The 12,963-nt window shown below is 47.9% G+C and overlaps 1 protein-coding gene across 2 annotated transcripts in view; it reads right to left on the bottom strand.

The window, feature by feature from the left end:
- LOC149335834 (prolyl 4-hydroxylase subunit alpha-2-like) overlaps positions 1–12,963 on the bottom strand; it is a 191,192-nt gene that overhangs the window by 79,710 nt on the left and 98,519 nt on the right. The window lies entirely within an intron of this gene.

Here is a 12,963-nt window from a genome sequence, read left to right as displayed (position 1 = left end):
CCCACTATCGCAGTCTTAACTGCTCGATGCGACCGATGCAAAAACTTTAAAAGAAAGATCTGACTACGCATCGCAAGAATGAACTACTACCTTCAATATTTCCATAACAGTAGTTTACAATTTCTTAGTTTTCAAAATTTTTGTCCAAGAATGCTGGACATGCGTTCACTTTGTTCTGTGTTGTCAAGAGTCCCACCTCCCCGCCCTCGCTTACTGTATATATGCTCAGTAGCCAGGTTATTTCTACAGATCCAAAATGCAGATTTATATCGCCATGCTCGAATACTCCAGAATGCCTCCAGAATGGCGGCCCATTGGAGAACGTAGGCTCGCGGCGTTCATACGAGGTCGGTTAGAAAAGTATCCGACTTTATTTTTTTTTGCGAACACCTGATGGATATGAAACAAGAACGCTTGCATCAGCCTACCTTGAACCTCCGTGCGCATGCAGGAATTTTCTCCCGCCTGACGATTGCGTCAGTCGCTAGGACGCAGCGCTTGAGTGAGGCAGTGCGCAGTGCTCTCGTCGGTTTTTTATTCCCAGGAAAATGGCGGAGCGACAGGAGCAGCGCTACTGCATCATATTTTGCCAGAAACTGGACGACAGCGAAATGGAAACCGTTCGTAATATTTAGTACGGCTTTCTATGAAGATGCTATGAGCAGCACACAAATTAAACAGTGCTGCAATTGGTATAAAGACGGCCGCACATCGGTGGAGAGCGAGCCACGCTCCGGTCGGCCATCAACATGCAGAAATGACCAAGTCATTGCCAAAGTTTGGTTTGGTTTGGTTTATGGGGTTTAACGTCCCAAAGCGACTAAGGCTATGAGAGACGCCGTAGTGGAGGGCTCCGGAAATTTCGACCACCTGGGGTTCTTTAACGTGCACTGACATCGCACAGTACACGGGCCTCTAGAATTTCTCCTCCAAAGAAATTCTAGCCGCCGCGGCCGGGATCGAACCCGCGTCTTTTGGGTCAGCAGCCGAGCACCATAGCCACTGAGCCACCGCGGCGGCCATTGCCAAAGTGAACGCTGTGGTGATGCGGGACCGTCGTGTGACTATCCGAGAAATTGCGGAAGAGCTGGACATCAGCAATTTTTCTGCACATTCCATTATAACCGAAGATTTGGCCATGGAGAGAGTTGCGGCGAAATTCGTGCCGAAGCTGCTCACGGTGGACCAAAAGCAGCTTCGAGTTGAAGTCTCACAGAACATGATGAATTCCACAAACAGTGACCCCGACTTCATCAACACCATATTCACTGGTGACGAGTCTTGGGTGTACGGGTACGACCCGGAAACCAAATCCCAGTCGTCGCAGGGGAAGCATTCCACGTCACCAAGACCAAAGAAGGCCTGCCAAGAGCGCAGCAATGTCAAAGTGATGTTGACTGCTTTCTTTGACTCCTTCTGTGTGGCACATCACGAGTACGCACCACAGGGTCAAACAATGACCAAAGAGTACTACAGGGATGTCCTCCGTTGCCTACATGGTGCTGTGTTGCGCAAGAGACCGGAGTTGAGGTCAAACAGGAAATTGGCGCATTCATCACGACAATGCTCCTGCACTTTTCTCGCACTTGATTCGGACTTTTTGGCGAAAAACCAGACTTCTGTAGTTCAACAGACCCCTTGCTCTCCTGATATGGCCCCCTGCGGCTTTTGGCTGTTTCCCAAAATCAAGAGGCGGTGCGCGATTTAAGACAAGAGAGGGCATTATGGCTGCAACGACAGCTGAGCTAAACTCCATTTCGAAAGGGGCCTTTTCGGAATACTTCCAACTGTGGCAGCACCACTGGGAGAAGTATGTGGAGTCCCAAGGAGACTACTTTAAGGTGTTTAGGTTTCGTACGCTCCAGTTATGACAGTTTTTTTTCTTCGGCCAAAGGTCGGATACTTTTCTAACAAACCTCGTATGTTTAGGAGCCACTTTAGAATATTTTTTCGCAACGTTCTCAGGGCAGGCAAATCGCTCCCATACTGAGCGTGATATTCCCTTAACAGTGCAACATACTTAATTGTTTTTCTAGCATTCTATTCAATTCTTACTAAGAGTAGAATAGAATAACAGGAAAAGAATTCAACGCTTTGCACTTTTAAGAGAATATCACGTTTAGTACGGGACTGAATTGCAAATGTACCCTAGTGTGGACGGGGTATCGAGAAGCGCACTCCAGCCAATGACCGCGTAACCTGGACTCACGCGCAGGCAGTGGTCTAGACACCGACACACGGTTTGTCTCGGCGTTTCGACAGTTGACTTCCTCTAGAGCAGTCAAGGTCGCTCCAGCCTGACAGGTAGGCTCGGGATGTGTGCACGAGAGACCCAGTTTCCCCGCGTCCAGCGATGTCGACGGAGACAAGCGTCTGCCTTGCTCTTGCACGAAGTGTGCAAAGGACAGCACGACTCGATGGGCTCCCAGCTGTCACGGTGTCGTCGCCGGACACGCCAGTATAATAGCAGGCACAAACGTCATCTCCGACGTGACCAGCTACGCTGGCCTTGCGCCCATACGCGCAACCCGAATGCTGCCAATCGTGACGCCGCTATAGACGTTATCAGCCGATTTATATGCTTCAAAACATGCTATATGTACCTGTACCCTACTTAGTTTGCGGAACTATTTTTTTTTATATCTCCTCGAGCTCATTTTCTGATTCAGAAGAGAGTCGAGTGTTGTTGTTTGCCTCGTAAAATGGAGTCGAGTGCAGTTAGGCTGAATTCTCTCGTCCTCGTCAGCGGCAGCGATCACGCTGTCATGCAGTCTCGCGACCTAGTTCCTTGTTTGACGGCGCTAGTTCAGACTCCATTTGGGAGGCTGCTGTGTTCCCCTCTGCTATACAGAGCAAAATTTACACTTCTAAGAAAAGAAGAACAACGACAGAGGATGTTTGCCTAAATTCTATAAACGCACGCAAGCAGAATTGTATGAACGATAACGACGACTACGAAGGAAAGATACTTATCTGTCTGTTTTTTCGCGTCACAGATGGAAGTTGTGTTTTGCACAGCGCGAGAATATGTTCCAGTTTAACATGAGGTGCGCTCGGCTGCGGCTATAGCCTAGTAGTATTTATTAAAGTGCGGCAATGTTTGAAAAAAAAGAAAAGCGACGAACGTCTAGTGCTCTCCAGCACTGGCCAGGGAAGCTGATTTGTTCGCGCCGCCACGGAATCGACTCCCATTCGCGGCAATGTTTGTTTTCTTTTTATTTATTTATTTCTTGGCACAAACCCACAGAGATCGCGAGAAACTTGGCACAAGCTTACAAACATCGCAAGAATTTGCTCGGAGCTTACCCTTGAAAATAGTACATTCGTACTGTTGAAACCATGGTACTACTGAAAACATGAAAACAGTACTAAAGAAAACATGATTCTTACATCTATGCCTGAAGCTATAACCCCCCCCCCCCCCCCCCCCCCCCCCCCCCCCACGGAAAAATATTATGGTTCAAACATTCGCACCGATGGCAGTTTCGGCTCTGCCTTATCCTCAAACTAGTGGAGTCCATTCTTAAGCTTAGTTTCGAGACGGTAACACGATAAGATAAGGAAGCATTATCCGTTGGTACAGCTGGCTGTCTTCGTCTACGGCTTATGATTTTTAGAAAAACCCATTTCGGCGCGTTTTAAGCAGAATAGAGGGTTGGACTTGATTGCAGAAGCTCGAAAGAACTGAGCTGTTCTTACTCCCCACCCCACCCTTTCTTCTCAAGGCCTATGGCAGGTCTAATTCCAATGTTCATGTGGGCGAGGCTTATTTCAACGTGCACATTCTCGCAAGCGTCTCCTCAACGGGAACAGCCCAAACCAAGAAGTTTTCGTTTAGGACATACTACGCTGATCGCGACTCAATTTATCCAGCCAACGTTGTAAAACAGCCCGAACAGTACGCGTGCTGCACACGCCTTCCACGCATCAGAAAATACACAAAGTAAGCGTCTAAAAGGCGCGGTCACAGCTGAAGCAGGCTGCATGGTCTTTTCATGTATAAAAAAGGAGGATTGACTTTGTATTATGCACTTCTATTGGCTATTCGCTCACCATCAAAGTGCGTCGCTGGCTGTGTCTCCTTTCACAGCACGTACTCGCGGCACTCACCAGAGAGCCTCGTGGGCAACACAATGAGCGGCGGCAGCGAGACGACGACGATGGCATGCCGGAAGTGACCGACCCGCTGTTCGTCCTGACCGCTCTTTAGAGGAGGGTAACCCCGTGGCTGACAGACGGGCGCCCGCGGAATGCACCTTCAGCGCCCGGTGCTCCCTCCCTCGGCCGCCACTGCTGCGGCCGTCACGATCTCGTGGTCTCGGTAACCACCCCACGGCCGCCCCGCGCGGTCGACATGGGTGCCGTGATTGCGCGTTCTTCTTCGACAGTGGGCACTGTCCGGTCCGGTATATATTTTTTAATTTTCTTCTTGGATGCCTTTTGAACTGCGCCCTGTCAGACCGGCGCCCTTGCGTCTGCGTCGCGAGGGCCCGATGCTAGTTTTCGTCTCGTCACGAACGCTTAGACTTTGGTCTCCGATGTTTCTGGAGCAAACAGTGTCCCCTTTCTTTGCTGACTATTAAAGATGCAAGCGTCCTGGAATTGCACCTATTTGTTCTATTTGTTTATTTACACACTCGCTCATTCCACCTACATCACTCAGTCACTCCACCTACTCACTCACTCAATCAACTTACACCAGTCGGTCACTCCACCTACTCACTCGCTCGCTCACTCACTCCGCTCAGTCACTCCACCAACTCGCTCGCCATAACACGTGCACCACTCAGTCATTCCACCTACTTGCTCGCTCATAACACGTGCACCACTCAGTCATTCCACCTACTCACTCACTCCACTTACACCACTCAGTCACTCCACTCACTCACTCACCACTCAGTCATTCCACCTACTCGCTCACTCCACTTACACCACTCAGTCACTCCACTCACTCACTCACCACTCAGTCATTCCACCTACTCACTCACTCCACTTACACCACTCAGTCACTCCACTCACTCACTCACCACTCAGTCATTCCACCTACTCACTCACTCCACTTACACCACTCAGTCACTCCACTCACTCACTCACCACTCAGTCATTCCACCTACTCGCTCACTCCACTTACACCACCCAGTCGCTCTATCTACTCACTCACTCCACTTAGACAACTTACTCACTCTATAGCCAAACGGGCGAGTTGGTGGTACATATTGAAGGCCAACAGCGCAAACGATGCAGACAAAGTAGAAGAAAACACAGGACAAGCGCTGACTCACAACTGAAATTTTATTCAAGGAAAGTAGTACATTTTATAGAAAAAGTGGCCAACTTATCAGCTAGTAAACAAAACCCATGCTTCTACGTGGCATCGAGGTATGCAACCTCACTGTCATATAATGAAATAGATGGCTCGCTCACTCACTCACTCACTCACTCACTCACTCACTCACTCACTCACTCACTCGCTCACTCACTCACTCACTCACTCACCACTCAGTCACTCATAACACTTGCACCACTCAGTCATTCCACCCACTCACTCACTCACTCACTTCCACCACTTAGAAAACTCACTCACTCACTCACTCACTCACTCACTCACTCAGCACTCAGTCACTCCTCCTACTCGCTCACTCATAACACTTGCACCACTCAGTCATTCCACCTACTCACTCACTCACTCACTTCACCTACACCACCCAGTCACTCCACCTACTCACTCACTCCTTTTAGACAACTTACTCGCTCACTCACCACTCAGTCACTCCTCCTACTCGCTCACTCATAACACTTGCACCACTCAGACACTCCACCTACTCATTCACTCCTTTTAGACAACTTACTCGCTCACTCACCACTCAGTCACTCCTCCTACTCGCTCACTCATAACACTTGCACCACTCAGACACTCCACCTACTCACTCACTCCTTTTAGACAACTTACTCGCTCACTCACCACTCAGTCACTCCTCCTACTCGCTCACTCATAACACTTGCACCACTCAGACACTCCACCTACTCACTCACTCCTTTTAGACAACTTACTCGCTCACTCACCACTCAGTCACTCCTCCTACTCGCTCACTCATAACACTTGCACCACTCAGACACTCCACCTACTCACTCACTCCTTTTAGACAACTTACTCGCTCACTCACCACTCAGTCACTCCTCCTACTCGCTCACCACTCAGTCATTCCACTCACTCACTTCACTTACACCACTCAGTCACTCCACCTACTCACTCACTCCTTTTAGACAACTCACTCACTCACTCACTCACCACTCAGTCACTCCTCCTACTCGCTCACTCATAACACTTGCACCACTCAGACACTCCACCTACTCACTCACTCCTTTTAGACAACTTACTCGCTCACTCACCACTCAGTCACTCCTCCTACTCGCTCACCACTCAGTCATTCCACTCACTCACTTCACTTACACCACTCAGTCACTCCACCTACTCACTCACTCCTTTTAGACAACTCACTCACTCACTCACTCACCACTCAGTCACTCCTCCTACTCGCTCACTCATAACACTTGCACCACTCAGACACTCCACCTACTCACTCACTCCTTTTAGACAACTTACTCGCTCACTCACCACTCAGTCACTCCTCCTACTCGCTCACTCATAACACTTGCACCACTCAGACACTCCACCTACTCACTCACTCCTTTTAGACAACTTACTCGCTCACTCACCACTCAGTCACTCCTCCTACTCGCTCACTCATAACACTTGCACCACTCAGACACTCCACCTACTCACTCACTCCTTTTAGACAACTCACTCACTCACTCACCACTCAGTCACTCCTCCTACTCGCTCACTCATAACACTTGCACCACTCAGACACTCCACCTACTCACTCACTCCTTTTAGACAACTTACTCGCTCACTCACCACTCAGTCACTCCTCCTACTCGCTCACTCATAACACTTGCACCACTCAGACACTCCACCTACTCACTCACTCCTTTTAGACAACTTACTCGCTCACTCACCACTCAGTCACTCCTCCTACTCGCTCACCACTCAGTCATTCCACTCACTCACTTCACTTACACCACTCAGTCACTCCACCTACTCACTCACTCCTTTTAGACAACTCACTCACTCACTCACCACTCAGTCACTCCTCCTACTCGCTCACTCATAACACTTGCACCACTCAGACACTCCACCTACTCATTCACTCCACTCAGACAACTTACTCACTCACCATGCCTAAAGCACCAATCTTGGCTCTACAGAGGGGAGAACACAAATATGCACTAATAAAATAAGACAATATAGATGTAACGTTAACACGTTCACACAAGGCGAAAAATCTAAGCTAGAGGTCACCTCCTCTGTGGTAAACACTAAGGAGTACACTACTGGAGCGAAACATACGAAAAAGTGTTCATTGTAAATGAGGCGTTTGTTGCGAGAGAAAATGAATCGTTAAAACCTGAAGCTGGTGCCTGGTCTTCATGCGAGAATGTCAGTTTTGTAGTCCTGGCGCGCATTCACTCTCACAACGCGGCTGCAATTCTAGAAACGCGAAACAAGAGGAGGTCAAAAAACCTCGACATTTCCTTACTGTTGCATATATTTTTCGTAAAATTTTCGCATCACTTTATGTTCTCGCAAAACACGGGAATGGTCTTGCGCTGTAGACAGATTGCAGACACCACGGTCAGAAATTTAGTAAGCCCGACAGGACTCGAAACTCGGAGCAATTCATGTATTGTCAGCAGTGCGGAGTATGGGTTCTGTGATGCCTGCAATTTACCTTATCAGCAATATCTAAACAAACAGGCCATTCTTAGTCTCGACATCGACGTATGCACAGGTTCACTGCATGTGTTGGAGGTTGTAGTTAAATTTCTTTAGCCGTGATACACAGTCGTTCAGCAAAAGTGGTGCAGCCCAGGCCAGATATTGTGACGGCGTTGATATAGTGCTGAACTTCGTAGGACACTGAAGAGCGATCTTTAGAGGCTGGCGAAGACGACATGTGGCTTCAGGTGCAAAAAAAATTGTGCCTTTTTGTCCGGCACTTTTCATTTATTTAATATAGCCTAGCTGTAAATACACCTCGTGGCCAGATAAGTTCCCACGCGGAAGTGCATTTGCGGATCCAGGTTACTTCGACACTAACGCTTGTAAGCAGTAGGGAATAGAAGCAACTATATCCAGACACTTCGGGAGCGCGAGGATCACACGGTGTCTCTTGCCATACGTTTATTTTTTTTAATGAAATATCTCCATCAGCTTAAGGGTGTCACAGCCTAAGGAGGGGGGGGGGTGCAATTTATGAATACTTGACTATATACGTGCAAGTCAACAAGTAAACAAAAGCCAAAGGCAAGAACATAATAAGTCTCCACACACTACGCCACACAACTTGGTCAAGTTAACTGAACAACGAATTGTTACGAGCCAATTCTACATTGTGTGCTATGAGGCACTCATTTATTAAATACCTATTGATCTCTCTCTCTCTCGAACACGCACTCAATGTAGCTTAGTACTGGCGAACGTTGGCTGCGCCCACGCGATGTTCCTTTGTGCGCCGTGAATACGTTTGCCGAAACAAACACGCATCATTGGCCGCATTACAGTTCCGTGCTTCTAGGTTACAGGGTTGCGGGGGCAGTGTGGCTTTCCTTGCGGTATGCTTCTGCGTGCGTGACATGCTAAGTGGTTTGGGAATGCGCGCTATGTGCACAATTGTTCGAGAGTCACTGCTGCTCGTCTCCAGTGCTTGCAGTTGCCGGTGAAGAAATTGTACCTTCAAGGTCGAGTTATGAATACAAGAGACCTCTACCACTGCGAGTTACGTAAAGGCGACTGAGAAGAATTTGAGCGATTCATTTAAGAACTTATAAACTCTTTGTTCCTTGTGCTTTAGTCAAATAAGATAAGAGGAGATATTAGAGAGTTTTAGCCGTACCGTGCGGTAAACATGGTAATTACGGCAACTGCTACCGTACGGCGAATGTGGTATAGGTAAGCCTGGAAGCGGTAGCCATGGAAACACGTTACCGTACGCTAAATGTGCCTAGTAATGGCGCAGTTAATGGCGCTATACAAAAAGCGCTATACTGGAAATGAAAGGAAGGCCGCAGTTCATCTGCACCCCCCCCCCCTTCTTACAGTTCATTAGGCCTAGAGATCGCGTTCTCAGTGATAGATTGTTAGCACTTCATTTTGATGGTGGTTCGGAGATAAATATTTATACCTACAGTGCCCGATTTCCTTTGCCACTCCCATACAAGCTGTTGTCCGGGTGCCTGCTATTATGCGGTGTAACTTCAGGAAACTAGTCCTCCTGTTATCTGAATCGAAAGAAGAGGTGCAGCCCGCTCCAATGACTACGCTCTTATCTGATTGTATTCGTACAGGCTAGTTCACGTATGTAAAAGGCAGCGCCGAACGTTCATCACGGACAAGCCCACCGCGTGGATGATTAACTCTTCGTGCCTTTATGCCGCATAAACATGCAGGGCACATCACGCGTGGTTTACAATGAGCTTCTATGCGGAGGGCAAAGCAATAAGCGGCAGCCACTGTCAAGCCGCACTTGCATCTGCCATTTTGACAAATGGTTCCACCGTGGGAAAACAAAGAAAACACTGCGGTGGTCCGATGCAGGGCACGCTGATTGAAAAAGAAGGAAAAGTAAGTGCGCACTGAACGCAAGTTCCGGTGCAACGCCACGCAAATGCAGTCCGCCCCCGAGATATGCGTGCTCCACGCATGCGTAATGGCACGTTTGTGTGAGCCTTGTCGGCATAACTAATAAAGAAAAGAGGTGAACGATTTGAAATGTACGCGCCTTTAACAATCTAGAGCTACTCATGTCAGTGTCGTCGACCACAGAAGTACAGAATGGTGGTAATGGTTAAGAAAGTGATTTAATATTTGGACTTGTCCTAGCACTACGTGGATATCTAGTTGGACAGCAATATGAACTTCGTCTCGGCCAACTATGCTTAGGGCAGGTGCATGTACGTGATTGTTTTAATGCGCCGATAAGTGCAGTCTTGAATACCAGGGATGCATATGAGGCAGTCACATATCGAAACCGCACATAGATGCGATTTTTTCTTTGTCATAGGCGATAATGAGGTTTTGGGGGTCCCGTGACAGTCGCTTGACTTAGGGACCCTCGCCTGTATACTGAATTTATGTAACCGATTTGTATACTCAATAAATTCTTATCTTATCTTTAAAAAAAAAAGTGTGCTGCAGAGAACTTGAGTGCATGTAGAAGAAGGTAAGAAGTTTTTTTTCTGCGTTGGACAATGTGTGGCGCAAGGTGACCTAGCTTTCCCAATTCTTTCTTTTCCGTCAGTGCCGGGTACCTACCCTGAACCTTACGGTGAACCTCGCTGCCCCACTTTTCCTTCCGATAGGAGTACTTGTTGCTGATATAGTTAATATGCTGCAGCGCATCTCGCCATATACTTAGACGAACACATGATTGCTAACTTTGAATCTATAAATAACACATGTGGTAATCTTAGTTTGTCTAAGAGTATATTTAACCGGGAATATATGAGTTCCTTGTCCTCTATTTTCAGGCTTTTATATCCAACGCTTGGTACACATTTTCTTACAATACAAATTAGTATACGACCGACTTGCACTGCAGTCTCGGGCACGTAACGCCGACGCATTTATCTCAATTCAAGGATATGTAGACGCGGTGAATTTAAAGAGGCGCCCACTAAATTAATTGCTCCCAGCTCGCGTTGGATGCATGGAAATACTGCATAAGCGCAGCGTGGTCCTGATCGAAACTACACACTCAATATGCGCGTTGCTTAACTAAATGGTCTGCGTGCCAAGTTCCTGACGTTCGTTAATGAGATGCGCTCGTTCGCGTGTAATGCATCTTCAAATTGAACGCCGAGAGGCCCAGTGATAATGTATTCTGTGAGACCTCCCACCAGCTTCGCTTTAATTACTTATCTAGTAGACAAACTGAGGCGAGAAAGCCAAAGCGTCTGCTCTAGCCTAAAGCTCTGTGCGATAGTACAGCGCCTGATCTTCTACTACCTCTTAGAGATTTGCATGCACAGCGTAGCGCAATTCTTATTCCCGAAGAACCAACCCGCTGCTATAGGCGCAATGTAGAACACGCAAGAACCGTTGTAAATTTCATCACCCTCCGAGCTTTATAGCGGCAGTTAAAATTAGTTCCTGATGCGTTTGAGTGCCGACTGGGTTCAAAGTGTGTTCCGTTTACCCTTCTAACAATGTATACGTACTGCCAAAAGACAGAAGGTGCACTCAACAGGCTGTTATCGATATCGCAAAGCCAGGCCCGTCTAAACATGCGAGCCGATGAGCTCAAATAAAGTTTTTGTTCATTAATTGCATCAGGATTATGGCGATGATAAAACGCATCACAGTACATCAGCTCGTATCACATTTCTCCTTGATAGCGTGATAAGGCAGAACGATACTAAACTTGTTGCACGCAAGCCGTCGCGTGAGAAGTCAATTTGATTTAATGTGCACAAAAATTAGAGCTAACTATTACAGTAGTCACCTCGTAAGCCACCCTTACAAAAAATTTCTTTAGTAAGTCTATTGACTGTCTATTGACTTTTGCTTATGAAGGACATAGGCCTTCTATAGACAAATCCTGTAGACCAGTCTAAGGCAATACAAACTCTATAGACACTCTATAGACACTCTATAGATTTATGACCATAGTCTTTGTCTATAGACTATAAGCAAAAGGAAACTCTATAGGAAGGGAATAGAGAGAGAAAGAAAGATGAACGGAAAGGCAGGGAGGTTAACCAGGCGATGCCCCTACACGTGGGAAGGGGGACGAAGCGCGATATAGAAAGGGGAGAGAAGAAAAGGAGATCACTTTTCCACGTCTCCGTAGTCCGTAAAAGAGTACAAAAGGCACAGTCTGGAAGTTTATACCTAATCCTGACTGTCTCCAGAATTTCAAAAGCGCCTTCACGGCTGTCCTCTGTAAGGAAGGTTTAGTCCAATGACCCAGACTCTTGGCTTCTTCTGTGAGGGGCCGAGGATGTAAGCGGCGGAGTGTTGCAGCCAGGAGGACATGCTCACACTCAAACCTAAGGCAGCAACAAAGTATGTGCTCTATTGTTTCGTCGCACCAGCAGTCCTCGCGCGCTGGAGAATCTGCCATTGCGATGAAGTGAGAGCAGGCATTTGTAAATACCACTCTCAGCCACAGTCTATAAGAAGTCTACAGACAAACTGCAGACCCTTTTTATCAGGGCAGAGCGGCAATTTTCACATTGCTTCCCCTCCGTACGCGTCGTCCCGTGACGTATGACATTATCTGACCTCAGAATGCATCCCACCGACAGGGAATTCATGCTGTTACAACAGGTCAGGGCGCCTGTGCTTCCGCAATCGACCGGTGTGAAGGTTCCAGCGGTGGCCACGGCGGTGCTATACAGAAGCCAGCACTCCGGGAACAAAAGCAGCAAGACGTTTGTGAACAAGCGCGCAGCCGGTGCCTCTCTCCGGCAGAGCTGAGAGAAGTGGACGTGCTCCTAGATGGAAGCTTTTGTGTGCGAACGTCAGCGGGGGTCACGAGCGCTGGCCAGATAGCCCGTGGAGACGCGTCCAATTAGGCCGCAGCCACTCTGCCACCGCAGCCGAGACAAACCACCGATTCGCGACGCGGATCGCAAGCCTTTTTATTTTCTCTCCTTCATCACTGCTAGGCTCCAAAAGTACTGCAGGTGTGGGAAGAAGGCCAGGTCGGTGGCACAAGATGCAGGTGAGATAAGCAGCTACGAGCTGTATCCGATAACAAGTGTGTTCCGCTGATGCTAATCGGTACAACGTACACTAAGCACAAGACATTCCACCTTAGAGGTATCAGTAAAAACCTGCTGGCTCACAGAAACTTGAAGACAGTTCGTAATGAGAAGTCGTCATCATCATCATCAGCC

The sequence above is a fragment of the Amblyomma mixtum genome, chromosome 7 (assembly GCF_055824585.1).
Source record: "Amblyomma mixtum isolate Tamu chromosome 7, ASM5582458v1, whole genome shotgun sequence".
Taxonomy (NCBI): domain Eukaryota; kingdom Metazoa; phylum Arthropoda; class Arachnida; order Ixodida; family Ixodidae; genus Amblyomma; species Amblyomma mixtum.
The sequence above is the reverse complement of the archived record's forward strand: the minus strand, read 5'-3'. Positions and strand labels throughout refer to the sequence as shown.